This window comes from Carica papaya, chromosome 8 (assembly GCF_054855325.1).
Source record: "Carica papaya isolate Zhongbai chromosome 8, ASM5485532v1, whole genome shotgun sequence".
Classification (NCBI taxonomy): Eukaryota; Viridiplantae; Streptophyta; class Magnoliopsida; order Brassicales; family Caricaceae; genus Carica; species Carica papaya.
The window spans coordinates 14,518,205-14,544,204 of NC_142316.1; the positions used below are offsets into that span (position 1 = coordinate 14,518,205).

The 26,000-nt window shown below is 45.0% G+C and overlaps 1 non-coding gene and 36 pseudogenes across 1 annotated transcript; 17 read left to right on the top strand and 20 right to left on the bottom strand.

Annotated features, from left to right (window-relative positions):
* Nucleotides 1-506: 506 nt before the first annotated feature.
* On the bottom strand, nucleotides 507-625 carry LOC148242211 (5S ribosomal RNA; annotated as a pseudogene).
* Nucleotides 626-830: 205 nt separating this feature from the next.
* Nucleotides 831-949, bottom strand: LOC148242212 (5S ribosomal RNA; annotated as a pseudogene).
* A 205-nt stretch (nucleotides 950-1,154) lies between these two features.
* Nucleotides 1,155-1,273, bottom strand: LOC148242213 (5S ribosomal RNA; annotated as a pseudogene).
* Nucleotides 1,274-1,830: 557 nt separating this feature from the next.
* Nucleotides 1,831-1,949, bottom strand: LOC148242214 (5S ribosomal RNA; annotated as a pseudogene).
* Nucleotides 1,950-2,947: 998 nt separating this feature from the next.
* Nucleotides 2,948-3,066, bottom strand: LOC148242215 (5S ribosomal RNA; annotated as a pseudogene).
* Nucleotides 3,067-3,951: 885 nt separating this feature from the next.
* Nucleotides 3,952-4,070, bottom strand: LOC148242216 (5S ribosomal RNA; annotated as a pseudogene).
* A 205-nt stretch (nucleotides 4,071-4,275) lies between these two features.
* On the bottom strand, nucleotides 4,276-4,394 carry LOC148242217 (5S ribosomal RNA; annotated as a pseudogene).
* A 207-nt stretch (nucleotides 4,395-4,601) lies between these two features.
* On the bottom strand, nucleotides 4,602-4,721 carry LOC148242218 (5S ribosomal RNA; annotated as a pseudogene).
* Nucleotides 4,722-4,954: 233 nt separating this feature from the next.
* On the bottom strand, nucleotides 4,955-5,075 carry LOC148242219 (5S ribosomal RNA; annotated as a pseudogene).
* Nucleotides 5,076-5,281: 206 nt separating this feature from the next.
* Nucleotides 5,282-5,400, bottom strand: LOC148242220 (5S ribosomal RNA; annotated as a pseudogene).
* Nucleotides 5,401-5,958: 558 nt separating this feature from the next.
* Nucleotides 5,959-6,077, bottom strand: LOC148242221 (5S ribosomal RNA; annotated as a pseudogene).
* Nucleotides 6,078-6,282: 205 nt separating this feature from the next.
* Nucleotides 6,283-6,401, bottom strand: LOC148242222 (5S ribosomal RNA; annotated as a pseudogene).
* Nucleotides 6,402-7,285: 884 nt separating this feature from the next.
* Nucleotides 7,286-7,405, bottom strand: LOC148242223 (5S ribosomal RNA; annotated as a pseudogene).
* Nucleotides 7,406-7,610: 205 nt separating this feature from the next.
* Nucleotides 7,611-7,729, bottom strand: LOC148242224 (5S ribosomal RNA; annotated as a pseudogene).
* Nucleotides 7,730-8,942: 1,213 nt separating this feature from the next.
* On the bottom strand, nucleotides 8,943-9,061 carry LOC148242225 (5S ribosomal RNA). Its single transcript, XR_015815325.1, has one exon. It is a non-coding gene; the product is annotated as a 5S ribosomal RNA (ribosomal RNA).
* Nucleotides 9,062-9,622: 561 nt separating this feature from the next.
* LOC148242226 (5S ribosomal RNA) lies at nucleotides 9,623-9,741 on the bottom strand (annotated as a pseudogene).
* A 561-nt stretch (nucleotides 9,742-10,302) lies between these two features.
* LOC148242227 (5S ribosomal RNA) lies at nucleotides 10,303-10,421 on the bottom strand (annotated as a pseudogene).
* Nucleotides 10,422-10,983: 562 nt separating this feature from the next.
* Nucleotides 10,984-11,102, bottom strand: LOC148242228 (5S ribosomal RNA; annotated as a pseudogene).
* Nucleotides 11,103-11,307: 205 nt separating this feature from the next.
* Nucleotides 11,308-11,426, bottom strand: LOC148242229 (5S ribosomal RNA; annotated as a pseudogene).
* A 560-nt stretch (nucleotides 11,427-11,986) lies between these two features.
* Nucleotides 11,987-12,105, bottom strand: LOC148242230 (5S ribosomal RNA; annotated as a pseudogene).
* A 1,320-nt stretch (nucleotides 12,106-13,425) lies between these two features.
* Nucleotides 13,426-13,543, top strand: LOC148242231 (5S ribosomal RNA; annotated as a pseudogene).
* Nucleotides 13,544-14,469: 926 nt separating this feature from the next.
* On the top strand, nucleotides 14,470-14,588 carry LOC148242232 (5S ribosomal RNA; annotated as a pseudogene).
* A 781-nt stretch (nucleotides 14,589-15,369) lies between these two features.
* Nucleotides 15,370-15,488, top strand: LOC148242233 (5S ribosomal RNA; annotated as a pseudogene).
* Nucleotides 15,489-15,695: 207 nt separating this feature from the next.
* LOC148242234 (5S ribosomal RNA) lies at nucleotides 15,696-15,813 on the top strand (annotated as a pseudogene).
* A 200-nt stretch (nucleotides 15,814-16,013) lies between these two features.
* Nucleotides 16,014-16,132, top strand: LOC148242235 (5S ribosomal RNA; annotated as a pseudogene).
* Nucleotides 16,133-16,663: 531 nt separating this feature from the next.
* On the top strand, nucleotides 16,664-16,782 carry LOC148242236 (5S ribosomal RNA; annotated as a pseudogene).
* A 1,177-nt stretch (nucleotides 16,783-17,959) lies between these two features.
* LOC148242237 (5S ribosomal RNA) lies at nucleotides 17,960-18,078 on the top strand (annotated as a pseudogene).
* A 206-nt stretch (nucleotides 18,079-18,284) lies between these two features.
* On the top strand, nucleotides 18,285-18,403 carry LOC148242238 (5S ribosomal RNA; annotated as a pseudogene).
* A 1,177-nt stretch (nucleotides 18,404-19,580) lies between these two features.
* Nucleotides 19,581-19,699, top strand: LOC148242239 (5S ribosomal RNA; annotated as a pseudogene).
* A 311-nt stretch (nucleotides 19,700-20,010) lies between these two features.
* Nucleotides 20,011-20,128, top strand: LOC148242240 (5S ribosomal RNA; annotated as a pseudogene).
* A 652-nt stretch (nucleotides 20,129-20,780) lies between these two features.
* Nucleotides 20,781-20,899, top strand: LOC148242241 (5S ribosomal RNA; annotated as a pseudogene).
* A 327-nt stretch (nucleotides 20,900-21,226) lies between these two features.
* LOC148242242 (5S ribosomal RNA) lies at nucleotides 21,227-21,345 on the top strand (annotated as a pseudogene).
* Nucleotides 21,346-22,446: 1,101 nt separating this feature from the next.
* LOC148242243 (5S ribosomal RNA) lies at nucleotides 22,447-22,565 on the top strand (annotated as a pseudogene).
* A 206-nt stretch (nucleotides 22,566-22,771) lies between these two features.
* Nucleotides 22,772-22,890, top strand: LOC148242244 (5S ribosomal RNA; annotated as a pseudogene).
* An 856-nt stretch (nucleotides 22,891-23,746) lies between these two features.
* LOC148242245 (5S ribosomal RNA) lies at nucleotides 23,747-23,865 on the top strand (annotated as a pseudogene).
* A 1,081-nt stretch (nucleotides 23,866-24,946) lies between these two features.
* LOC148242246 (5S ribosomal RNA) lies at nucleotides 24,947-25,067 on the top strand (annotated as a pseudogene).
* A 673-nt stretch (nucleotides 25,068-25,740) lies between these two features.
* Nucleotides 25,741-25,858, top strand: LOC148242247 (5S ribosomal RNA; annotated as a pseudogene).
* The last annotated feature ends 142 nt before the right edge of the window (nucleotides 25,859-26,000 follow it).

The following is a 26,000-nucleotide window of genomic DNA, read 5'->3' on the forward strand; positions in this document are numbered from 1 at the left end:
CATTTGTTTCCTTGTGCGTACGCACTGCACCTCCCGTTCTCGTTCAAATATCAAGTAAAATGCCACGGCGCCGTGACTCACATTTACAAATAAACTTACGGACCTTAATTCAAGTCGCGCGAAACGTCGAAAGAATCATCTACAAAAAAATGGGTGCAACACGAGGACTTCCCAAGAAAATGGGTGAAATATAAGGACTTCGCAGGAGATCACCCATCCTAGTACTACTCTCGCCCAAGCACCCTTAACTTGCGGAGTTCTGATAGAATCCGTTGCATTAGTGCTGGTATGATAGCTCATTTTTCATTCTGCGCAGCAAATACATACACTCTTTCTCCTTCCATCCCCCCTCCCGTAATTTTTTTCCTTGCGCGTGCACTCTGCATCTCTCCTTCTCGTTCTAATCTAAAGTAAAATGTCTCGGCACTGTTACTCACCTTTGCGAATGAACCAGCGTTTCATAATTCGATTCGTGCGCAACTTCGAACGACCCATCCGAAAAAAAATGGGTGCAACACGAGGACATCCCAAGAGGTCACCCATCCGAGTACTACTCTCGCCCAAGCACACTTAACTGCGGAGTTCAGATGGGATCCGGTGCATTAGTGCTGGTATGATCGCACATGATTAATTTCTCACTGCAAATACATTCACTCATTCTCCTTTCTTCCCCCTCCCGTCATTTGTTTCCTGGTGCGTTCACACTTCACCTCTCCTTCTCGCTCTAATATCAATTAAAATGCCCCTGCATCTTGACTCACATTTGCGTATAAACTAGCGGACCATAGTTCCAGCCGCGCGTAACGTCGAACGACCCATCTGAAAAAAAATCGGTGCAACACGAGAACTTCCCATGAGGTAACCCATCCCTGTACTATTTTCGCCAAAACACACTTAACTGCGGAGTTCTGATTGGATCCGGTGCATTTGTGCTGGTATGATCGCACCTGTTTGATTTCGTGCTGAAAATACATACACTCCTTCTCCTTCCCTCCCCCCTCCAATAATTTGTTTCCTTGTGCGTTCACACTTCACCTCTCCTTCTCGTTCTAATATCGATTAAAATGCTCCCGCTTCTTGACTCACCTTTGCGAATGAACCAACGGTTCATAATTCCATTCGCGCGTAACGTCAAACGACCGTTCCGAAAAAAATGGGTGCAACACGAGGACTTCCCAAGAGGTCACCCATCCGAGTACTACTCTCGCCCAAGCACGCTTAGCTGTGGAGTTCTGATAGGATCCGGTGCATTAGTGCTAGTATGATCGCACCTGTTTAATTTCGCGCTGCAAATGCATGCACTCCTTCTCCTTTCTTCCCCCTCCCGTCATTTGTTTCCTTGTACGCACTGCACCTCCCAACCTAGTTCAAATATCAAGTATAATGCCACGACGTTGTGACTCACATTTGCAAATAAACCTGAAGACCATAATTCAAGTCGCCCGTAACGTCGAAAGAATCATCTGCAAAAAAATGGGTGCAGCACGAGGACTTCCCAAGAAAATGGGTGAAATATAGGGACTTCGCAGGAGGTCACCCATCCTAGTACTACTCTCGCCCAAGCACCCTTAACTTGCGGAGTTCTAATAGAATTCATTGCGTTAGTGGTGGTATGATCGCTCAAGTTTCATTCTGCGCTGCAAATACATACACTCTTTCTCCTTCCATCCCCCCTCCCGTCAATTGTTTCCTTGTGCGTGCACTCTGCATCTCTCCTACTCGTTTTAATATAAAGTAAAATGCCCCGGCACCGTGACTCACCTTTGCTAATGAACCAACGGTTCATAATTCCATTCGCGCGTAACGTCGAACGACCCATCCAAAAAAAAATAGGTGCAACACGAGGACTTCCCAGGAGGTCACCCATTCGAGTACTACTCTCGCCCAAGCACAGTTAACTGCGGAGCTATGATGGGATATGGTGCATTAGTGCTGGTATGATCGCACCTGATTAATTTCGCGCTGCAAATACATTCACTCTTTCTCCTTTCTTCCCCCTCCCGTCATTTGTTTCCTTGTGCGTGCGCACTGCACCTCCCGTTCTCGTTCAAATATTGAGTAAAATGCGACGGCGTCGTGACTCACATTTGCAAATAAACCTGCGAACCATAATTAAAGTCGCGCGTAACGTCGAAAGAATCATCTGCAAAAAAATGGGTGCAACACAAGGACTTCCCAAGAAAATGGGTGAAATATAAAGACTTCGCAGGAGGTCACCCATCCTAGTACTACTCTCGCCCAAGCACCCTTAACTTGTGGAGTTTTGATAGAATCCGTTGCATTAGTTCTAGTATGATCGCTCATGTTTCATTCTGCGCAGCAAATACATACACTCTTTCTCCTTCCATCCCCCTTCCCGTCATTTGTTTCCTTCTGCGTGCACTCTGTTTCTCTCTTTCTCATTCTAATATAAAGTAAAATGCCCCGGCACCGTGACTCACCTTTGCGAATGAACCAGTGGTTCATAATTCCATTCGCGCGTAACGTCGAACGACCCATCCGAAAAAAAATGGGTGCAACACGAGAACTTCCCAGGAGGTCACCCATCCGAGCCAGTGCATTAGTGCTTGTATGATCGCACCTGATTTATTTCGCGCTGCAAATACATTCACTCCTTCTCCTTTCTTCCCCCTCCCGTCATTTGTTTGCAGGTGCGTTCAGACTTTACCTCTCCTTATCGTTCTAATATCAATTAAAATGCGCCTGCGCTTTGACTCACATTTGTGTATAAACCAGCGGACCATAGTTCCAGTCGCGCGTATTGTCGAATGACCCATCTGAAAAAAAAATAGGTGCAACATTTGTTTCCTTGTGCGCTCACACTGCACCTCTCCTTCTCGTTCTAATATCGATTAAAATGCCCCTGCTTCTTGACTCACATTTGAGTGTAAACCAGCGGACAATAGTTCCAGTCGCACGCAACGTCAAACGACCCGTCTAAAAAAAATTGGTGCGACACGAGGACTTCTAAAGAGGTCACCCATCCGAGTACTACTCTAGACCAAGCACACTTAACTGCGGAGTTTTGATGGGATCCGGTGCATTAGTGCTGGTATGATCGCACCTGTTTAAATTCGCGCTGCAAATACATACACTCATTCTCCTTTCTTTCCCCTACCGTCATTTGTTTCCTAGTGCGTTCACCCTGCACCTCTCATTCTCGTTCTAATATTGATTAAAATGCACCTGCTTCTTGACTCACATTTGTGTATAAACTAGCGGACCATAGCTCCAGTCGCGCGTAACGTCGAACTACCCGTCTGAAAAAAAATTAGTGCGACACGAGGACTTCCCAAGAGGTCACCCATCAGAGTACTACTCTCGCCAAAGTACACTTAACTGCGAAGTTTCTTAAGGGATCTGGTGCATTAGGGCTAGTATGATGGCACCTATTTAATTTCTCGCGGTAAATACATAAAATCCTTCTCCTTTCTTCCCCCTCCCGTCATTTGTTTCCTTGTGCGTGCGCACTGCACCTGCTGTTCTCGTTCTAATATCAAGTAAAATGCCCCGGCGCCGTGACTCACATTTGTGAATAAACCTGTGGACCATAATTCAAGTCGTGCGTAACGTCGAAAGAATCATCTGCAAAAAAATGGGTGCAACACGAGGACTTCCCAAGAAAATAGTTGAAATATAAGGACTTCGCAAGAGGTCACCCATCCTAGTACTACTCTAGCTCAAGCACCCTTAACTGCGGAGTTCTGATAGAATCCGTTGCATTAGTGCTGTTATGATCGCTCATGTTTCATTCTGAGCTGCAAATACATACACTCTTTCTCCTTCCATCCCCCCTCCCGTCATTTGTTTCCTTGTGCTTGCACTCTGCATCTATCCTTCTCGTTCTAATATTAAGTAAAATGTCCCGGCACCGTGACTCACCTTTGCGAATGAACTAGCGGTTCATAATTCCATTCACGCGTAATGTCGAACGATCCCTCCGAAAAAATACGGGAGCAACACGAGGACATCACAGGAGGTCACCCATCCGAGTATTACTCTCACCCAAGCACACTTAAGTGCGGAGTTCTGATGGGATCTGGAGCATTAGTGCTGGTATGATCGCACCTGTTTAATTTCGCATTGCAAATACATATAGTCCTTCTCCTTTCTTCCCCCTCCCGTCATTTGTTTCGGGGTGCGTTCACACTTCACCTTTCCTTCTCGTTCAAATATCAATTAAAATGCCCCTGCGTCTTCACTCACATTTGCGTATAAACCAGTGGACCATAGTTCTAGTCACGCGTAACGTCGAACGGCCGATCTAAAAAAAAAAGGGTTCAACACGAGGACTTCCAAAGAGGTCACCCATCCGATTACTACTCTAGACCAAGCACACTTAACTACGGAGTTTTGATGGGATCCGGTGCATTAGTGCTGGTATGATCGCACCTGTTTAAATTCGCGTTGCAAATACATACACTCTATCTCTTTCACTCACCCCTCCCGTCATTTGTTTCCTTGTGCGTTCACCCTGCACCTCTCATTCTCTTTCTAATATTGATTAAAATGCACCTGCTTCTTGACTCATATTTTTTGTATAAACTAGGGAACCATAGCTCCAGTCGCGCGTAACGTCGAACTACCCGTCTGAAAAAAAATTGGTGCGACACGAGGACTTCCCAGGAGGTCTCCCATCAGAGTATTTCTCTCGCCCAAGCACACTTAACTGCAGAGTTTCTTAAGGGATCCGGTGCATTAGGGCTGGTATGATCGCACCTGTTTAATTTCGCACTGCAAATACATACACTCCTTCTCCTGTCTTCCCCCTCCCGTCATTTGTTTCCTTATGTGTGCGCACTACACCTCCCGTTCTCGTTCTAATATCAAGTAAAATGCCACGGCGCCGTGACTTACATTTGTGAATAAACCTTCGGACCATAATTCAAGTCGCGCATAACGTCGAAAGAATCATCTGCAAAAAAATGGACGCAACACGAGGACTTCCCAATAAAATGGGTAAAATAAAAGGACTTCGCAGGAGGTCACCCATCCTAGTACTACTCTCGCCCAAGCACCCTTAACTGCGGAGTTCTGATAGAATCCGTTGTATTAGTGCTGGTATGATCGCTCATGTTTCATTCTGCGCTGCAAAGACATACACTCTTTCTCCTTCCATCCCCCTCCTGTCATTTGTTTCCTTGTGCGTGCACCCTGCATCTCTTCTTCTTGTTATAATATTAAGTAAAATGCCCCGGTACAGTGACTCACCTTTGCGAATGAACCAGCGGTTCATAATTTCATTCGCGCGTAACGTCAAACGATCAATCCGAAAAAAAAATTGGTGTAACACGAGGACTTTCCAGGAGGTCACCCATCCGAGTACTACTCTCGCCAAAGCACACTTAACTGCGGAGTTCTGATGGGATACGGTGCATTAGTGCTAATATGATCGCACCTGTTTCATTTCGCGCTGCAAATACATACACTCCTTCTCCTTTCTTCCCCCTCCCGTCATTTATTTCCTTGTGCGTGCGCATTACACCTCCCGTTCTCGTTCTAATATCAAGTAAAATGCCACGGTTCTGTGACTCAATTTGCGAATAAACTTGCGGACAATTATTCAAGTCGCGCGCATCGTCGAAAGAATCATCTGCAAAAAAATTAGTGCAACACGAGGACTTCCCAAGAAAATGGGTGAAATATAAGGACTTCGAAGGAAGTCACAAGTCCTAGTACTACTCTCGCCCAAGCACCCTTAACCGCAGAGTTCTAATAGAATCCATTGCAATAGTTCTGGTATGATCGCTCATGTTTCACTTTGCGCTGCAAATACATACACTCTTTCTCCTCCCATCCCCCCTCCCGTAACTTTTTCCTTGTGCGTGCACTCTGCATCTCTCCTTCTCGTTGTAATATCAAATAAAATGCCCCGACACCGTGACTCACCTTTGCGAATGAACCAGCGGTTCATAATTCCATTTGCGAGTAACGTCGAACGACCCATTCGAAAAAAAATGGATGCAAGACGAGGACTTCCCAGGAGGTCACCCATCCGAGTACCACTCTTGCCCAAGCATACTTAACTGCGGAGTTCTGATGAGATCCGGTGCATTAGTGCTAGTATGATCGCACCTGTTTCATTTCACGCTGCAAATACATACACTCCTTCTCCTTTCTTCCCCCTCCCGTCATTTGTTTCCTTCTGCGTTCACACTGTACCTCTTCTTCTCGTTCTAATATCGATTAAAATGCCCCTGCTTCTTGACTCACATTTGCGTATAAACAAGCGGAGCGCAGTTCTAGTCACGCGTAACGTCGAATGACCCGTCTGAAAAAAAATTGGTGCGACATGAGGACTTCCCAGGAGGTCACCCATACGAGTACTACTCTCGCCCAAACACACTTAACTGCGGAGTTCTGATGGGATCCGGTGCATTAGTGCTGGTATGATTGCAACTGTTTAATTTCGCGCTGCAAATGCATACACTACTTCTCCTTTCCTCCCCCTCCCGTCATTTGTTTCCTTGTGCGTGAGCACTGCACCTCCCGTTCTCGTTCTAATATCAAGTAAAATACCACGGCGCCGTGACTCACATTTGCGAATAAACCTGCGGACCATAATTCAAGTTGCGCGTAACGTCGAAAGAATCATCTGCAAAAAAATAGGTGCAACACGAGGACTTCCCAAGAAAATGGCTGAAATATAAGGACTTCGCAGGAGGTCACCCATCCTAGTACTACTCTCACCCAAGCACCTTTAACTTCGAAGTTCTGATAGAATCCGTTGCATTAGTGCTGGTATGATCCCTTATGTTTCATTCTGCGTTGCAAATACATACACTCTTTCTCCTTCCATCCCCCCTCCCGTCATTTGTTTCCTTGTGCGTGCACTCTGCATCTCTCCTTCTCGTTCAAATATCAAGTAAAATGCCCCAGCACTGTGACTCACCTTTGCGAATGAACCAGCGGTTCATAATTCCATTCGCGAGTAATGTCGAACGACCCATCCGAAAAAAAATTGGTGCAACATGAGGACTTTCTAGGAGGTCACCCATCCGAGTACTACTCTCGCCCAAACACTCTAAACTGTTGCGTTCTAATGGGATCCGGTGCATTACTGCTGGTATGATCACACATGTTTTATTTCGTGCTGCAAATACATACACTCCTTCTCCTTTCTTCCCCCTCCCATCATTTGTTTCCTAGTGCGTTCACACTTCACCTCTCTTTCTCGTTCTAATATCAATTAAAATGCCCCTGCGTCTTGACTCACATTTACGTATAAACCAGCGGACTATAGTTCAAGTCGCGCGTAACGTCGAACGACCCATCTGAAAAAAAATGGGTGCAACACGAATAACTTCCCAGGAGATAACCCATCCTTGTACTACTTTCGCCAAAGCACAATTAACTGTGGAGTTCTGATGGGATCCGGTGCATTTGTGCGGGTGTGATCGCACCTGTTTCATTTCTTGCTAAAAATACATACACTCATTCTCTTTTCCTCTCCCTTCCCATCATTTGTTTCCTTGTGCGTTCACACTGCACCTCTCCTTCTCGTTCTAATATCGATTAAAATGCCCCTGCTTCTTGACTCACATTTACGTATAAACTAGCAGACCATAGTTCCAGTCGCTCGTAACGTCGAACGACTCGTCTGAAAAAAATTAGTGCGATACGAGGACTTCCCAGGAGGTCACCCATCCGAGTATTACTCTCGCCAAAGCAAACTTAACTGCGGAGTTCTGATGGGATCCGGTGTTTTAGTGCTGGTATGATCGCAACTGTTTAATTTCGCGCTGCAAATACATACACTCCTTCTCCTTTCTTCTTCCTCCCATCATTTGTTTCCTTGTGCGTGCGCACTGCACCTCTCGTTCTCGTTTTAATATAAAGTAAAATGCCACGGTGCCATGACTCACATTTGCGAATAAACCTGCGGACAATAATTCAAGTCGTGCGTAATGTCGAAAGAATCATCTGCAAATAAATGGGTGCAACACGAGGACTTCCCAAGAAAACAGGTGAAATACAAGGATTTCGCAGGAGATAACCCATCATAGTACTACTCTCGCCCAAACACCCTTACCTGCGGAGTTCTGATAGAATCCGCTCATGTTTCATTATGCGCTGCAAATACATACATGCTTTCTCCTTCCATTCCCCTCCCGTCATTTGTTTCCTTGTGAATGAGCTTCATATGTAGAAAGAGTCTCAAAAGAAAAAAAAATCTATTGATTTAAATCATTAATCATTTTTATGACATGTGAGGTCATCACCAGAATATTACTCCAAATAGACACAAATAACACTTCAACTTTAGTTGTGATTGGTCATGTATTTACTTCATATCTCAGTCTAAATCACACAAATTTTCAAGTTAAAATATCTTTTTAAACATTAAAAGTATCAAAAAAGATGATTTCAAAATTCAATTAAAAATCACACTATTGTAAGAAGAATCAAAATATTTAAAAAATTCACAATGTTTTTAGAATATTTTAAAGTTAGTTTGCTAGTGTATGTGATTTTTAGGGATACATCTGTAACACCCCAACCCTTTCTTTTTATTTTATTTTATTTTATTTGGTAATTATTATATGAATATAATGATTAATTATGTAATAATATATTGAATTTAATTTAGTTTAATTTATTTTAATGGAAATAATAACAATAATAAGGGGTAAACATTATTTATGGATTAAATTCAAAATAATTTTGGGAAAAATGGGTGAAAATTTTGGTTCTGGGGGTATTTTTGAAAGAAAAATTAAAAACCGGAGGGTCAAAACGTAATTTAAAAAAATTATGCCACGTCAGCTGCCCCGGCCAACCAGGACGCGTCGTGTGGCAGAAACGCGTCGTGCACTCTGCATCTCTCCTTCTTGTTCTATAACAAGTAAAATGCCCCGGCACCGTGACTCACCTTTGCGAATGAACCAGCGGTTCATAATTCCATTAGCGCGTAACGTCAAACGACCCATCCGAAAAAAAAATGGGTGCAACACGAGGACTTCTCAGGAGGTCACCCATCCGAGTACTACTCTCGCCCAAGCACACTTAACTGCGGAGTTCTGATGGGATCCGGAGCATTAGTGCTGGTATGACCACACCTGATTAATTTTGCGCTGCAAATATATACACTCCTTCTCCTTTCTTCCCCCTCCCGTCATTTGTGTCCTTATGCGTGCGCACTACACCTCCCGTTCTCGTTCTAATATAAAGTAAAATGCCATGGCGCCGTGACTCACATTTGAGAATAAACCTGTGGACCATAATTCAAGTCGCGAGTAACGTCAAAAGAATCATCTACAAAAAAATGGGTGCAACACGAGGACTTTCCAAGAAAATGGGTGAAATATAAGGACTTCGAAGGAGGTCACCCATCCTAGTACTACTCTCGCCCAAGTACCCTTAACTTGCGGAGTTCTGATAGAATCCGTTGCATTAGTGCTGGTATGATTGCTCATGTTTCATTCTGCGCTGCAAATACATGCACTCTTTCTCCTTCCATCCCCCCTCCCGTCATTTGTTTCCTTGTGCGTGCACTCTGCATATCTCTTTCTCGTTCTAATATCAAGTAAAATGCCCCGGCACTGTGACTCACCTTTGTGAATGAACCAGCGGTTCATAATTCCATTCGCGCGTAACGTCGAACGATCCATCCGAAAAAAAATGGGTACAACATGAGGACTTCCCAGGAGGTCACCCATCCGAGTACTTCTCTCGCACAAGCACACTTAACAGCGGAGTTCTGATGGGATCCGGTGCTTTAGTGCTGGTATGATCACACCTGTTTAATTTCGCGCTGCAAATACATACACTCCTTCTCCTTTCTTCCCCCTCCCGTCATTTGTTTCCTTGTGCGTGCGCACTGCACCTCCCGTTCTCGTTCAAATATCACGTTTAATGCCACGACAACGTGACTCATATTTGCGAATAAACCTACAGACTATAATTTAAGTCGCGCGTAACGTCGAAAGAATCTTCTGCAAAAAAATGGGTGCAACACGAGGATTTCCCAAGAAAATGGGTGAAATATAAGGATTTCGCAGGAGGTCACCCATCCTAGTACTACTCTCGCCCAAGCACCCTTAACTTACGGAGTTCTGATAGAACCCGTTGCATTAGTGCTGGTATGATCGCTCATGTTTCATTCTGCACTGTAAATACATACACTCTTTCTCCTTCCATCCCCCCTCCCGTCATTTGTTTCCTTATGCGTGCACTCTGCATCTCTCCTTCTCGTTCTAATATCAAGTAAAATGCCCCCACACCATGACTCACCTTTGCGAATGAACCAACGGTTCATAATTCTATTCGCGCGAAACATCGAACGACCCATCCGAAAAAAAATGGGGGCAACACGAGGACTTCCCAGGAGGTCACCCATCTGAGTACTACTCTCACCCAAGCACATTTAACTGCGGAGTCCTGATGGGATCCGGTGCATAAGTGCTGGTATGATCGCACCTGTTTAATATTGCGCTGCAAATACATACACTCCTTCTCCTTTCTTCCGCCTCCCGTCATTTGTTTCCTTGTGCGTGCGCACTGCACATCCCGTTCTCGTTCTATTAGCAAGTAAAATGTCACGGCGCCGTGACTCACATTTGCGAATAAACCTGCGGACCATAATTCAAGTCACGCGTAATGTCAAAAGAATCATCTGCAAAAAAATGGGTGCAACGCGAGGACTTCCCAAGAAAATTGGTGAAATATAAGGACTTCGCAGGAGGTCACCCATCATAATACCACTCTCGCCCAAGCACCCTTAACTTGGGTAGTTCTGATAGAATCCGTTGCATTAGTTCTGGTATGATTGCGCATGTTTTATTCTGCTTTGCAAATACATACACGCTTTCTCCTTCCATCCCCCCCTCCCGTCATTTGTTTCCTTGTGCGTGCACTCTGCATCTCTCCTTCTCGTTCTAATATCAAGTAAAATGTCCCGGCACCGTGACTCACCTTTGTGAATGAACCAGCGGTTCATAATTCCATTCGCGCGAAACGTCGAACGTCTCATCAGAAAAAAACTGGGTTCAATACGAGTACTTCCTAGGAGGTCACCCATCCGAGTACTTCTCTCGCACAAGCACACTTAACAGCGGAGTTCTGATGGGATCTGGTGCTTTAGTGCTGGTATGATCGCACCTATTTAATTTCACGCTGCAATTACATACACTCGTTCTCCTTTCTTCCCCCTCCCGTCGTTTGTTTCCTTGTGCGTGCGCACTGCACCTCCCATTCTCGTTCAAATATCAAGTTTAATGCCACGGCGACGTGACTCACATTTGTGAATGAACCAGCAGTTCATAATTTCATTCGCGCGTAACGTCAAACGACCCATCCGAAAAAAAATGGGTGCAACATGAAGAAATATCAGGAGGTCACCCATCCGAGTACTACTCTCGCCCAAGCACACTTAACTGCGGAGTTCTGATGGGATCCGGTGCTTTAGTGCTGGTATGATTGCACCTGTTTAATTTCGTGCTGCAAATACATACACTCCTTCTCTTTTCTTCCCCGTCCCGTCATTTGTGTCCTTGTGCGTGCACACTGCACCTCCCGTTCTCATTCTAATATAAAGTAAAATGCCACAGCGCCGTGACTTACATTTGAGAATAAACCTGCGGACCATAATTCAAGTCGCGCGTAACGTCGAAAGAATCATCTACAAAAAATTGGGTGCAACACGAGGACTTCCCAAGAAAATGGGTGAAATATAAGGACTTCGAAGGAGGTGACCCATCCTAGTACTACTCTTGCCCAAGTACCCTTAACTTGCGGAGTTTTGACAGAATCCGTTGCATTAATGCTGGTATGATCGCTCATGTTTCATTATGCGCTGCAAATACATACACTCTTTCTCCTTCCATCCCTCTTCCGTCATTTGTTTCCTTGTGCGTGCACTCTGCATCTCTCTTTCTCGTTCTAATATCAAGTAAAATGTCACGGCATCGTGACTCACATTTGTGATCGAACCAGTGGTTCATAATTCCATTCGCACGTAACGTCGAACGACCCATCCAAAAAAAAATGGGTGCAACACGAGGACTTCTGAGGAGGTCACCCATCCGAGTACTACTCTCGCCCAAGCACACTTAACTGCGGAGTTCTGATGGGATTCGGTGCAGTAGTGCTGGTACGATCGCTCATAATTCATTTTGCGCTGCAAATACATACACTCCTTCTCCTTTCTTCCCCCTCCCGTCATTTGTTTACTGATGCGTTCACACTTCACCTCTCATTCTCCTTCTAATATCAATTAAAATGCCCCTGCGTCTTGAGTCACATTTGCGTATAAACCAGCGGACTATAGTTCTAGTCGTGCGTAACGTCGAATGACCCATCTGAAAAAAAAAATGGGTGCAACACGAGAACTTCCCAGGAAGTCCTCGTGTTTCACCCTTTTTTTTGTAGACGGGGCGTTAAACGTTCAACTGGACCGGAGCGATGGTCCGTTAGTTCATTTGCAAACGTGAGTCACGGCACCAGAGCATTTTTCTTAATATTTTTCCAGCATTCAATTAAAGATCATCACGTGATGAGAGTGTCATTATGAGAATCTTAAATAGTAGAACAACAAAAAATGAGAGGCGGCGGGCGATTCGTTCATATGGGCATGAGTCGAGATGGGCCGTTCGATGTTACGCGCGACTGGAACGATGGTCCGCTGGTTTATTCGCAAATGTGAGTCACGACGCCGGCACATTTTACTTGATATTAGAACAAGAAGGAGAGGTGCAGTGTGCACGCATAAGGAAGCAAATGACGGGATGAAGGAGGGAAGGAGAAGGAGTGTATGTATTTGGAGCACATAATGAAACACGTACCATTATACCATCACTAATTAACTGAATCCCATCACAACTCCACAGTTAAATGTGCTTGGGCGAGTGTAGTACTAGAAGTGGTGACCTTTTGGGAAGTTTTTATGTTGCACCTATTTTTTTCAGATGGGTCATTCGACGTTACGCGCGGCTGGAACTATAGTCCGCTGGTTTATTCGTAAATTTGAGTCACGGCGTCGAGGCATTTTACATGATCTTAGAACGAATAGGAGAGGTGCATTGTGAACGTACAAGGAAACAAATTACGGGAGGGGGGAGGGAAGGAAATTGAGTGTATGTATTTGCAACGCGAAATAAAACAGGTGCTATCATACTAGTACTAATGCACCAGATCCCATCAAAACTTCGCAGTTAAGTGTGCTTGGGTGAGAGTAATACTAGGATGGGTGACCTCCTTGGAAGTCCTCGTGTTGCACCCATTCTTTTGCAGATGGGTCATTCGACGTTACGTGCGACTGGAACTATCATCCGCTGGTTTATTCAAAAATGTGAGTCACGGTGCCGGGACATTTAACTTGATATTAGAATGAGAAGGAGAGGTGCAGTGTGTACGCACAAGGAAACAAATGACAGGAGGGGGCAGGGAATGAGAAAGAGTGTATGTATTTGTAGCGGGACCTGAAACATGTGCGATCATACTATTACTAATGCACCGGATCCCATCGAACTCCGTAGTTGAACGTGTTTTGGCGCGAGTAGTAGTAGGATGGGTGATCTTTTGGGAAGTCCTCGTGTTGCGCTCGTCTTTTAATGGATGGGGTCTTAAACATTTTGTGCAATAGGAGTCATAGTTCGCTGGCATGAGTCGTGGCACCAGAATATTTTGCTTAATATTTTTCGTGCATTCATTTATAGTCTACCACATGATAAGAGTGTCATGATGAGCATCTTACATAGTAGAACAATAAAAAATGAGGTACGACAGGCGGTCTATTTATCTAGGCGTGAGTCGAGGTACCCAGACATTTCGCTTGATATTAGAACTAGAAATAGAGGTGTAGTGTGCATGCACAACGAAACAAATGATTGGAGGGGGGAGGGAAAGAGAAGGGGCATATATATTTGCAGCACGAAATGGAAGGGGTGCGATCATACCAACATTAATGCATCGGATCCTGTCGAACTCCACAGTTAAGTGTGCTTTGGTGAAAGCAGTATTAAGATGAGTGACCTCCTGTGAAGTCATCGTGTTCTACCCATCTTTTTATAGACGGGGCGTTAAATATTACGCGTGACCGGAGCGACAGTTCGCCAGTGTGAGTCACAGCATTTGGACATTTTGCTTAATATTTTTAATGCATTCATTTATAGTCCATCACGAGATAAAAATGTCATTACGATTATCTTACATAATAAAACAATGAAAATAGAGTTGTTGCGGGCGGTCTGTTCATCTCGGCATGAGTCGAGATGCCTTGGCATTTCGCTTGATATTAGAACTAGAAACAGAGGTACGGTGTGTGCACACAACAAAATAAATGATGAGAGGGGAGAGGGAAGGAGAAGTGGTATATGTATTTGCAACGCGGAATGGAAGATGTGCGATCATACCAGCACTAATGCATCGGATCCCATCGAACTTCGTAGTTAATCGTGCTTGGGCGACAACAGTACTAGGATGGGTGATCTCCTAGGAAGTTCTCATGTTGCATCCTTTTTTTTGCAGAAGGGGTGCGATCATACCAGCACTAGTTCACCGGATCCCATCATAACTCCGCAATCAAGCGTGCTTGGGCGAGAGTAGTAGTAGGATGGGTGACCTCTTGGGAAGTACTCGTGCTGCACCTTTCTTTTTGTAGACGGGACATTAAATGTTACGCGAGACCAAAGCGACGGTCCGGCAGTTCATTCACAAACGTGAGTCACAGTGCCGAGACATTTTGCTTAATATTTTTCCTGCATTAAATTAAAGCCCATCATGTGTTGAGAGTGTCATTACGAGCATCTTACATAGTAGAACAATGAAAAAGGAGGTGCGGCGGGTGTTTCATATAGACATGAGTCGAGGTGCCGGGGCATTTCACTCGATATTAGAACTAGAAGCAGAGGTGAGTTTCGCCCATTGCGAAATAAATGATGAGAAGGGAGAGGGAAGGGGAAGGGGTATATGTATTTGCGGCGCAAACCAAAACAATTGCGATCATACCAGCACTAGTTCACCGGATCCCATCAAAACTCTGCAGTCAAGCATTCTTGGGCGAGAGTAGTACTAGGATGCGTGACCTTCTAGGAAGTGCTTGTGTTGCACCCTTCTTTCTACAAATGGGGCGTTAAATGTTATGCAGGACTGGAGCGACGGTCCGCCGGAGCATTTTGCTTAATATTTTTTTCACATTCAATTAAAACCAATCATGTGATAAGAGTGTCATTGCGAGCACCTTACATAATATAACAACAAAAAACGAGGTGCGGTGGGCGATCCGTTCATATGGGCATGAGTCGAGGTGCTGAGGCATTTCTCTTAATATTAGAACTAGAAGAAAAGATGAGGTGCGCGCACAGGGAATCAAATGACGGGAGGGGAGAGAAAAGGAGAAGGGGCATATGTATTTGCGGCGCAAACAAAAAAACGTGCGATCATACCAGCACTAATGCACCGGATCTCATCAGAACTCCCCAGTTAACTGTGCTTGGGCGAGAGTAGTACTCTGATGGGTGACCTCTTGGGAAGTCCTTGTGTTGCACCCATTCTTTTTCAGATGGGTCATTCGATGTTACGCGCGACTGGAACTATGGTCCGCTGGTTGATACGTAAATGTGAGTCACGGCGCCGGGGCATTTTAATTAATATTAGAATGAGAAAGAGAGATACAGTGTGCACGCACAAGGAAATAAATGACGGGTGAGGGAAGGGAAGGAAAAGGAGTGTATGTATATACGGCGCGGAAGCAAAAAGGTTCGATCATACCAGCACTAATACACTGGATCCCTTCAGAACTCCGCAGTTAAGTGTGCTTGGGCGAGAGTAGTGCTAGGACGGGTGACTGCCTGGGAATTCCTCATGTTGCAACCATTTTTTTTCAAATGGATCGTTCGATGTTACGCGTGACTATGGTCTGCTGGTTTATTCATAAATGTGAGTCACGGCGCTGGGGCATTTTACTTGATATTAGAACAAGAAGAAGAGGTGCAGTCTGCACGCACAAGGAAACAAATGACGGGAGGGGGGAGGGAAAGAGAAGGAGTGTATTTATTTGTAGCACAGAATGAAACAGGTGCGATCATACCAGCACTAATGCACCAGATCCCATCAGAACTCCGCATTTAAGTGTGCTTGGGCGAGAATAGTACTAGAAAGGGTAACCTCATGGGAAGTCCTCGTGTTGCAGCCATTTTTTTGCAGATTGGTCATTCGACGTTACGCGCAACTGGAACTATAGTCCACTAGTTTATTCGCAAATGTTAGTCACAGCGCTGATGCATTTTATTTGTTATTAAAAAAAGATGGAGAGGTGCAGTGTGCACGCATAAGAAAACAAATGACAGGAAGGGGGAGGGAAGGAGAAGGAATATATGTATTTGCAGTGCGGAATGAAACAGGTGCGATCATACCAGCATTAATGCACTGGATTCCATCAGAACTCTGCATTTAAGTTTGCTTGGGTGAAAGTAGTACTAGGATGGGTGACCTTCTCAAAAGTACTCGTGTTGCACCCATTTTTTTGTAGATGGGTCACTCGACATTACGTGCGATTGGAATTATGGTCCGCTGGTTTATTCACAAATATGAGTCACGACGTTGGGACATTTTACTTGATATTAGAAGAAGAATGAGAGGTGCAGTGTGCACGCACAAGGAAACAAATGACAGGAGGGGGGAGGGAAGGAGAAGGAGTGTATGTATTTGCAGTGCGGAATGAAACAGGTGAGATCATACTAGCACTAATGCACCAGATCCCATCAGAGCTCCGCAGTTAAGCGTGCTTGGGCGAGAGTAGTAATTGGATAGGTGACCTCTTAGGAAGTCCTTGTGTTGCACCAATTTTTTTTCAGATGGGTCGTTCGACATTACACATGACTAGAACTATGGTCCGCTGGTTTATACGCAAATGTTCATCACAGTGCCGGGGAAATTTAATTAATATTAGAATGAGAATGAGAGGTGCAGTGCGCACGCACAAGAAAACAAATGACGGGAGGGGGGATGGAAGGAGAAGGAGTGTATGTATCTGCAGTGCGGAATGAAATAGGTGCCATCATATCATCACTAATGCACTGGATCCCAATAGAACTCCGAAATTAAGTGTGCTTGGGCGAGAGTAGTTCTAGGATGTGTGACCTCCTGGGAAGTCCTCGTGTTGCACCCATTTTTTTTAGATGGATCGTTCGACGTGACGCGCGACTTTAATTATAGTCCACTGGTTTATACGCAAATGTTAGTTACAGCGTTGGGACATTTTAATTGATATTAGAATGACAAGGAGAGGTGCAGTGTGCACGCACAAGGAAACAAATGACTGGAGGGGGGAGGGAAGGATAAGAAGTGTATGTATTTGCAGCGCGGAATGAAACAGGTGTCATCATACCATCACTAATGCATCAGATCCCATCAGAACTTCGAAGTTAAGTGTGTTTGGGCAAGAGTAGGACTCAAATGGGTGACCTCCTAGGAAGTGCTCGTGTTGCACCCATTTTTTTTCAGATGGGTTGTTTCGACATTACGCGCGATTGGAAATATGGTCTGCTAGTTATATGCAAATGTTAGACACGGCGCCAGGTCATTTTAATTGATATTAGACTAGAACGAGAGGTGCAGTGTGCACGCACAAGGAAACAAATGACTGGAGGGGGGAGGGAAGTAGAAGGAGTGTATGGATTTACGGTGCGGAAGTAAACAAGTGCATCATACCATCACTAATGCATCGAATCCCATCAGAACTCTACTGTTAAATGTGTTTGGGTGAGAGTAGCACTAGGATGGGTGACCTCCTTGCAAGTCCTCGTGTTGCACCTATTTTTTGGAAGATGGGTTGTTCGATGTTACTCGCGACTAGAACTATGGTTCGCTGGTTTATTCAAACTGTGAGTCACGGCGCCGCAACATTTTAATTGATATTAGAACGAGAAGGAGATGTGCAGTGTGCACGCACAAGGAAATAAATTACGGGAGTGGGGAGGGAAGGAGAATGAGTGTATGTATTTGCAGCGTGGAAGCAAATAGGTGCAATCATACCAGCACTAATGCACTGGATCCCATCAGAACTCCGTAGTTAAGTGTGTCTGGGCGAGAGTAGTATTAGGATGGGTGACCTCTTGGGAAGTTCTCATGCTACACCTATTTTTTTACAGTTGGGTCGTTCGACGTTACGCACGACTGGAACTATGGTCCGCTGGTTTATTCGCAAATGTGACTCACGGCACCGGGGCATTTTACTTGATATTAGAATGAGAAGTAGAGGTGCAGTGTGCATGCACAAGGAAATAAATGACGAGAGGGGGGAGGGAAAGAGAAGGAGTGTATTTATTTACAGCACGAAATGAAACTGATGTGATCATACTAGCACTAATGCACCAGATCCCATAAGAACTCCGCAGTTAAGTGTGCTTGGGCGAGAGTAGTACTCGGATGGGTGACCTCGTAGGAAGTCCTCGTGTTGCACCCATTTTTTTTCTGATAGGTCGTTCGACGTTGCTGCGACTGGAACTATGGTCTGCTGGTTTATACGCAAATGTTAGTCACTGTGCCGGGACATTTTAATTGATATTAAAACGAAAAGAAGAGGTGTAGTGTGCACGCACAAGGAAACAAATTACGGGAGGGGGGAGGGAAGGAGAAAGAGTGTATGTATTTGCTGCGCAGAATGAAACATGTGCCATTTTACCATCACTAATCACCGGATCCCATCAGAACTCCGTAGTTAAATGTGCTTAGGCGAGTGTAGTACTAGGAGTGGTGACCACCTTGGAAGTCGTCGTGTTGAACCTATTTTTTTACAAATGGGTCGTTCGACGTTACATGCGACTTGAACTATGATCCGCTAGTTTATCCGCAAATGTGAGTCACGGTGCCTAGGAGTTTTACTTGATATTAGAACGAGAAGGAGAGGTACAGTGTGCACGCACAAGGAAACAAATGACGGGAGGGGGGAGGGAAGGAGAAGGAGTGTATGTATTTGCAGCGCGGAATGAAACAGGTGCCATCATACCATCACTAATTCACTGGATCCCATCAGAACTCCGTATTTTAATGTGCTTGGGCGAGTGTAGTACTAAGAGTTGTGACCTCCTAGGAAGTCCTTGTGTTTCACCTATTTTTTTCAGATGGGGTGTTCGAGGTTACGCGTGACTAGAACTATGGTCTACTGGTTTATTCACAAATGTGAGTCACGGCGCCGAGGCATTTTACTTGATATTAAAACGAGAAGGAGAGGTGCCGTGTGCACGCACAAGGAAACAAATGACGAGAGGGTGATGGGAAGGAGAATGTGCATATGCATTTGCAGCGCAGAATGAAACAGATGCGATCAATCCAGCACTAATGTAGCGGATCCAATTAGAACTCTACAGTTATGTGTGCTTGGGCGAGAGTAGTACTATGATGGGTGACCTCCTAAGAAATACTCGTGTTGCACTCGTTTTTTTACAGATTGGTCGTTCGATGTTACGCGCGACTGGAACTTTGGTCCTCTAGTTTACTCGCAAATGTGAGTCACGGCACCGGGCCATTTTTTTAATATTAGAATGAGAATGAGAGGTGCAGTGTGCACTCACAAGGAAACAAATGAGGGGAGGGGGGAGGGAAGGAAATGGAGTGTATGTATTTACAGTGCGGAATAAAACCAGTGCGATCATACCAGCACTAATGCACCGGATCCCATCAGAAGTCCGCAGTTAAGTGTGTTTGGGCAAGAGTAGTACTAGAATGGGTGACCTCTTGGGAAGTCCTCGTGTTACACCTATTTTTTTGCAGATGGGTCGTTCGACATTACGCACGACTATAAGTGTGTTTGGGCAGAGTAGTACTACGATGGGTGACCTCTTGGGAAGTTCTCGTGTTGCACTTATTTTTTTACAGATGGGTCGTTTGACATTACGCGCAACTGGAACTATGGTCCACTAGTTTATTTGCAAATGTGAGTCACGGTGCCGGGGCATTTTACTTGATATTAGAACGAGAAAGAGAGGTGCAGTGTGCACGCACAAGGAAACAAATGACGGGAGGATGGGGGGAAGGAGAAAGAGTGTATGTATTTGCAGCGCGAAATGAAACAAGTGCGATCATACTAGCACAATGCACCGGATCCCATCAGAAGTCTGCAGTTAAGTGTGCTTGGGCTAGAGTAGTACTAGAATGGGCGAACTCCTGGGAAGTTCTCGTGTTGTACCTACTTTTTTGCAGATTGGTCATTTGACGTTACGTGCGACTTAAACTATGGTCCACTGTTTTATTCACAAATGTGAGTCACGGCGCCGGGGCATTTTACTTGATATTAGAACGAGAAGAAGAGATGCAGTGTGCACGCATATAGAAACAAATGACGGGAAGGGGGTGGGAAGGGGAATGAGTGTATGTATTTGCAGCGTGGAATAAAACAAGTGCGATCATACCAGTACTAATGCACAGGATTGCATCAGAAGTCCACAGTTAAGTGTGCTTGGGCAAGAGTAGTACCAGAATGGGTGACCTCCTCAGAAGTCCTCGTGTTGCACCTATTGTTTTGCAGATGGGTCGTTTGATGTTACGCACGACTAGAACTATGGTCCGCAGTTAAGTGTGCTTGGGCAGAGTAGTACTACGATGGGTAACCTCCTGCGAAGTTCTCATGTTGCACTTACTTTTTATAGATGGGTCGTTCGGTGTTACGTGTGACTGGAACTATAGCCTGTTGGTTTATTCGTAACTGTGAGTCACGACGCCGAGACATTTTACTTGATACTAGAACGAGAAAGAGAGGTGTAGTGTGCACGCACAAGGAAACAAATGACGGGAGGGGGGAGGGAAAGAGAATGAGTGTTTGTATTTGCAGTGTGGAATGAAACAAGTGCGATCATACCAGCAATAATGCACTGGATCCCATCAGAAGTCCGCAGTTAAGTGTGCTTGGGCAAGAGTAGTATTAGAATGGGTGACCTCTTGGGAAGTCCCCGTATTGCACCTATTTTTTTACAGATGGATCGTTCGACGTTACGCACGACTGGAACTATGGTCCGCAGTTAAGTGTGTTTGGGAAGAGTAGTACTAAGATGTGTGACCTCCTGAGAAGTTCTCGTGTTGCACTTATTTTTTTACAGATGGGTCGTTCGACATTACGCGCGACTTGAACTATGATCCGCTGGTTTATTCGCAAATGTGCGTCACGGTGCCGGGGCATTTTGCTTGATATTAGAACGATAAGGAGAGGTGCAGTGTGCACGCACAAGGAAACAAATGACAGGAGGGGGAGGGAAGGGGAAGGAGTGTATGTATTTGCAGCGCATAATAAACCAAGTGCGATCATACTAGCACTAACGCACCGGATCGCATCAGAAGTCTGCAGTTAAGTGTGCTTGGGCAAGAGTAGTACTAGAATGGGTGACCTCCTGGGAAGTACTCGTGTTACACCTATTTTTTTTGCAGATGGGTCGTTCGACGTTATGCACGACTAGAACTATGGTCCGCAGTTAAGTGTGCTAGGGCAGAGTAGTACTACGATGGGTGACCTCCTGGGAAGTTCTCGTGTTGCACTTATTTTTTTACAGATGGGTAATTCGACATTACGCACGACTAGAACAATGGTCAGCTGGTTTATTCGCAAATGTGAGTCATGGCACTGGGGAATTTTACTTGATAATAGAACGAGAAGGAGAGGTGTAGTGTGCACGTACAAGGAAACAAATGACAGGAGGGGGGAGGGAAGGAGAAGGAGTGTATGTATTTATAGCACGGAATGAAACAAGTGCGATCGTACCAGCACTAATGCACTAGATCCCATCAGAAGTCCGCAGTTAAGTGTGCTTGGGAGAGATTAGTACTAGAAAAGGTGACCAACTGGGAAGTCCTCGTGTTGCACCTATTTTTTTGCAGATGGGTCGTTCGACGATACGCACGACTGGAATTATGGTCCACTAGTTTATTCACAAATAAGAGTCACGGCGCTGGGGCATTTTACTTGATATTAGAATGAGAAGCAGAGGTGCAGTGTGCACGCACAAGGAAACAAATGACGGGAGGGGGTAGGGAAAGAGATGGAGTGTATGTATTTGCATCGCAGAATGAAACAAGTGCCATTATACCAGCATTAATGCACCAGATCTCCTCAAAACTCTGCAGTTAAGTGTGCTTGGGCGAAAGTAGTACTAGAATGGGTGACCTCCTGGGAAGTCCTCGTGTTGTAGCTATTTTTTTGCAGATGGGTCGTTCGACGTTACGCACGACTGGAACTATGGTCCGCAGTTAACTATGCTTGGGAAGAGTAGTACTACGATGGGTGACCTCCTGGGAAGTTCTCGTGTTGCAATTATTTTTTTACAGATGGATCTTTCGACGTTACGCGCGACTGGAACTACGGTCCATTGATTTATTCGCAAATGTGAGTCACGGTGCTGGGGCATTTTACTTGATATTAGAATGAGAAGGAGAGGTGCAGTGTGCATGTACAAAGAAACAAGTGACGGGAGGGGGGAAGGAAGGAGATGGAATATATGTATTCGCAGTGCGAAATAAAATAGGTGCGATCATACTAGCACTAATGCTCTGGATCCCATCAGAACTCTGTAGTTAAGTGTGTTTGGGCGAGAGTAGTACTAGGATGGGTGACCCCCTGGGAAGACCTCGTATTTCACCGACTTTTTTGCAGATGGATCGTTCAACGTTACGCGCGACTAGAATTATGGTCCGCTGGTTTATTCACAAATAAGAGTCACGGCACCGGGGCATTTTACTTGATATTAGAACGAGAAGTAGAGGTGCAGTATGCACGCACAAGGAAACAAATGACGGGAGGGGGGACGGAAGGAGAAGGAGTGTATGTATTTAGATCGCAGAATGAAACAGGTGCCATTATACCAACACTAATGCACCAGATCCCATCAGAACTCCGCAGTTAAGTGTGCTTGGGCGAGAGTAGTACTAGAATGGGTGACCTCCTGTGAAGTTCTCATGTTGCACCTACTTTTTTGTAGATGGGTCATTTGACGTTACGCGCGACTTGAACAATGGTCCGCTGGTTTATTCGCAAATGTGAGTCACAACACCGGGGCATTTTAATTGATATTAGAAGGAGAAGGAGAGGTCTAGTGTGCACGCACAAGGAAACAAATGACAGGAGGGGAGAGGGAAGGAGAAGGATTGTATGTATTTGCCGCGCGGAATGAAACAGGTGAGATCATACCAGCTCTAATGCATCAGATCCAATCAGAACTCTGAAGGCAAGTGTGGTTAGGCGAGAGTGGTACTAGAATGGGTGACCTCCTGGGAAGTACACGTCTTTCACCCATTTTTTTGCAGATGGGTCGTTCAACGTTACGCATGACTAGAACTATGGTCCGCTGGTTTTTTCGCAAATGTGAGTCATAGCTCCGGGGCATTTTACTTGATATTAGAATGAGAAGGAGAGGTGTAGTGTGCATGCACAAAGAAATAAATGACGAGAGGGGGGAGGGAAGGAGATGGATTGTATGTATTTGCAGCGCAAAATGAAATATGTGCGATCATAACACCATTAATGCACGGTATCCCATCAGAACTCTGCAGTTAAGTGTGCTTGGACAAGAGTAGTACTAGGATGGGTGACCTCTTGGGAAGTTCTCGTGTTGCACCAATTTTTTTGCAGATGGGTCGTTCGACATTACGCGCGACTGGAACTATGGTCCACTGGTTTATTCACAAATAAGAGTCACGGTGCCAGAGCATTTTACTTGATATTAAAACAAGAAGTAGAGGTGAAGTGTGCACGCACAAGGAAACAAATGATGGGCGAGGGGAGTGAAGGAGATGGAGTGTATGTATTTGCAACGCAAAATGAAGCAGGTGCGATCAAACAAGCACTAATGCACTAGATCCCATCAGAACTCTACAGTCAAGTGTGCTTCGACGAGAGTAGTACTAGGATGAGTGACCTCCTGGGAAGTACTGGTGTTGCATCTATTTTTTTACAGATGGATCGTTCGACGTTACGCGCGACTGGAACTATGGTCCACTGTTTTATTCGCAAATATGAGTCACTGCGCTGGGGTTTTTTACTTGATATTAGAACGAGAAGGAGAGGTGCAGTATGCACGTACAAGAAAACAAATAACGGGTTGGGGGAGGGAAGGAGAAGGAGTGTATGTATTTGCAACGCGAAATGAAACATTTGCGATCATACCATCACTAATTCACCGGATCAAATCAGAACTCCGGAGTTAAGTGTGCTTGGACGATAGTAGTACAGGGAAGTACTCGTGTTTCACCCATTGTTTTACAGATGTGGGTCCTTCGACGTTACGCGCGACTGAAACTATGGTCCGCTGATTTATTCGCAAATGTGAGTGACGGAGCCAGAACATTTTACTTGATATTAGAACGAGAAGGAGAGGTGCAGTTTGCATGCGCAAGGAAACAAATGACGGGAGGGGGGAGGGAAGGAGAAGGAGTGTATGTATTTGCAGCGCAAAATGAAACTTTTGCAATCATACCATCACTAATTCACCAAATCAAATCAGAACTTCGGTGTTAAGTGTGCTTGGGCGAGAGTAGTACTAAGATTGGTGACCTCCTGGGAAGTCCCCGTGTTTCACCCATTTTTTTACAGATTGGACCTTCGACGTTATGCGCGACTAAGCCGGAGTATTTTACTTGATATTAGAATAAGAAGGCGAGGCGCAGTTTGCACGTACAAGGAAACAAATGACGGAAGGGGGGAGGGAAAAAGGAGTGTATGTATTTGCAGCGCAAAATGATACATTTGCGATCATACCATCACTAATTCACCGAATTAAATCAGAACTTCGGAGTTAAGTGTGCTTGGACGAGAGTAGTACTAGGATGGGTGACCTCCTGAGAAGTCCTCATGTTTCACCCATTTTTTTACAGATGGGTCCTTCGATGTTACACGCGACTGAGCCGGAGCATTTTACTTGATATTAGAACGAGAAGGAGAGGTGCAGTTTGCACGCACAAGGAAACAAATGGCGGGAGGGGGGAGGGAAGGAGAAGGAGTGTATGTATTTGCAGCGCAAAATGAAACATTTGTGATCATACCATCATTAATTCACCGAATCAAATCAGAACTTCGGAGTTAAGTATGCTTGGACGAGAGTAGTACTAGGATGGGTGACCTCTTGGGAAGTTCTTGTGTTTCACCCATCTTTTTACAAATGGGTCCTTCGATGTTACGCGCGACTGAAACTATGGTCCGCTGGTTTATTCGCAAATGTGAGTGACGACGACAAAGCATTTTACTTGATATTAAAACGAGAAGGAGAGGTGCAGTTTGCACGCACAATGAAAGAAATGATGGGAGAGGGGAGGGATAGAGAATGAGTGTATGTATTTGCAGCGTGGAATGAAACATTTGTGATCATACCATCACTAATTCACCGGATCAAATCAGAACTCTGAAGTTAAGTTTGTTTGGGCGAGAATAGTACTAGGATGTGTGACCACCTGAGAAGTGCTTGTGTTGCACCTGTCTTTTTGCGGACAGGGCATCAAATGTTACGCCCGACCAGAGCCATAGTCTACTTGTTCATTTACTGGTGTGAGTCGCTGCGCTGTGGCATTTTGCTTACTTTCTTTTGTGCACTCATTTATAGTCCACCACGTGATAAGAGAGTCATTACAAGCATCTTACACAGTAGAACAACAAAAAAAAAGGTGTCGCGGGTGGTCCTTTGATCTGGGCATAATTCGAGGCGCTGGGGCATGTTGCTTGATATTAGAACTAGAAATAGAGATGCAGTGTGCGCGCACAGCGAAAAAAATGACAGGAAAGGGGAGGAAAGGAGAAGGGGTATATGTATTTGCAATGCTGAATGGAAGGGGTGCGATCATACCAGCACTAATGCACCGGATCCCATCGAACTATGCAGTTACGCATGCTTGGGCGAGAGTAGTACTAGGATCGGTAACCTCCTGAGAAGTCCTCGTGTTGCACTGTCTTTTTGCAAATGGAGCGTAAAACGATACATGTGGTCGGAGCCACAATCTGCTGGCGTGAGTCACGTTGCTAAAAAAATTTGCTTACTATTTTTTCGTGCATTCATTTATAGTCTACCACATAATAAGAGTGTCATTATGAG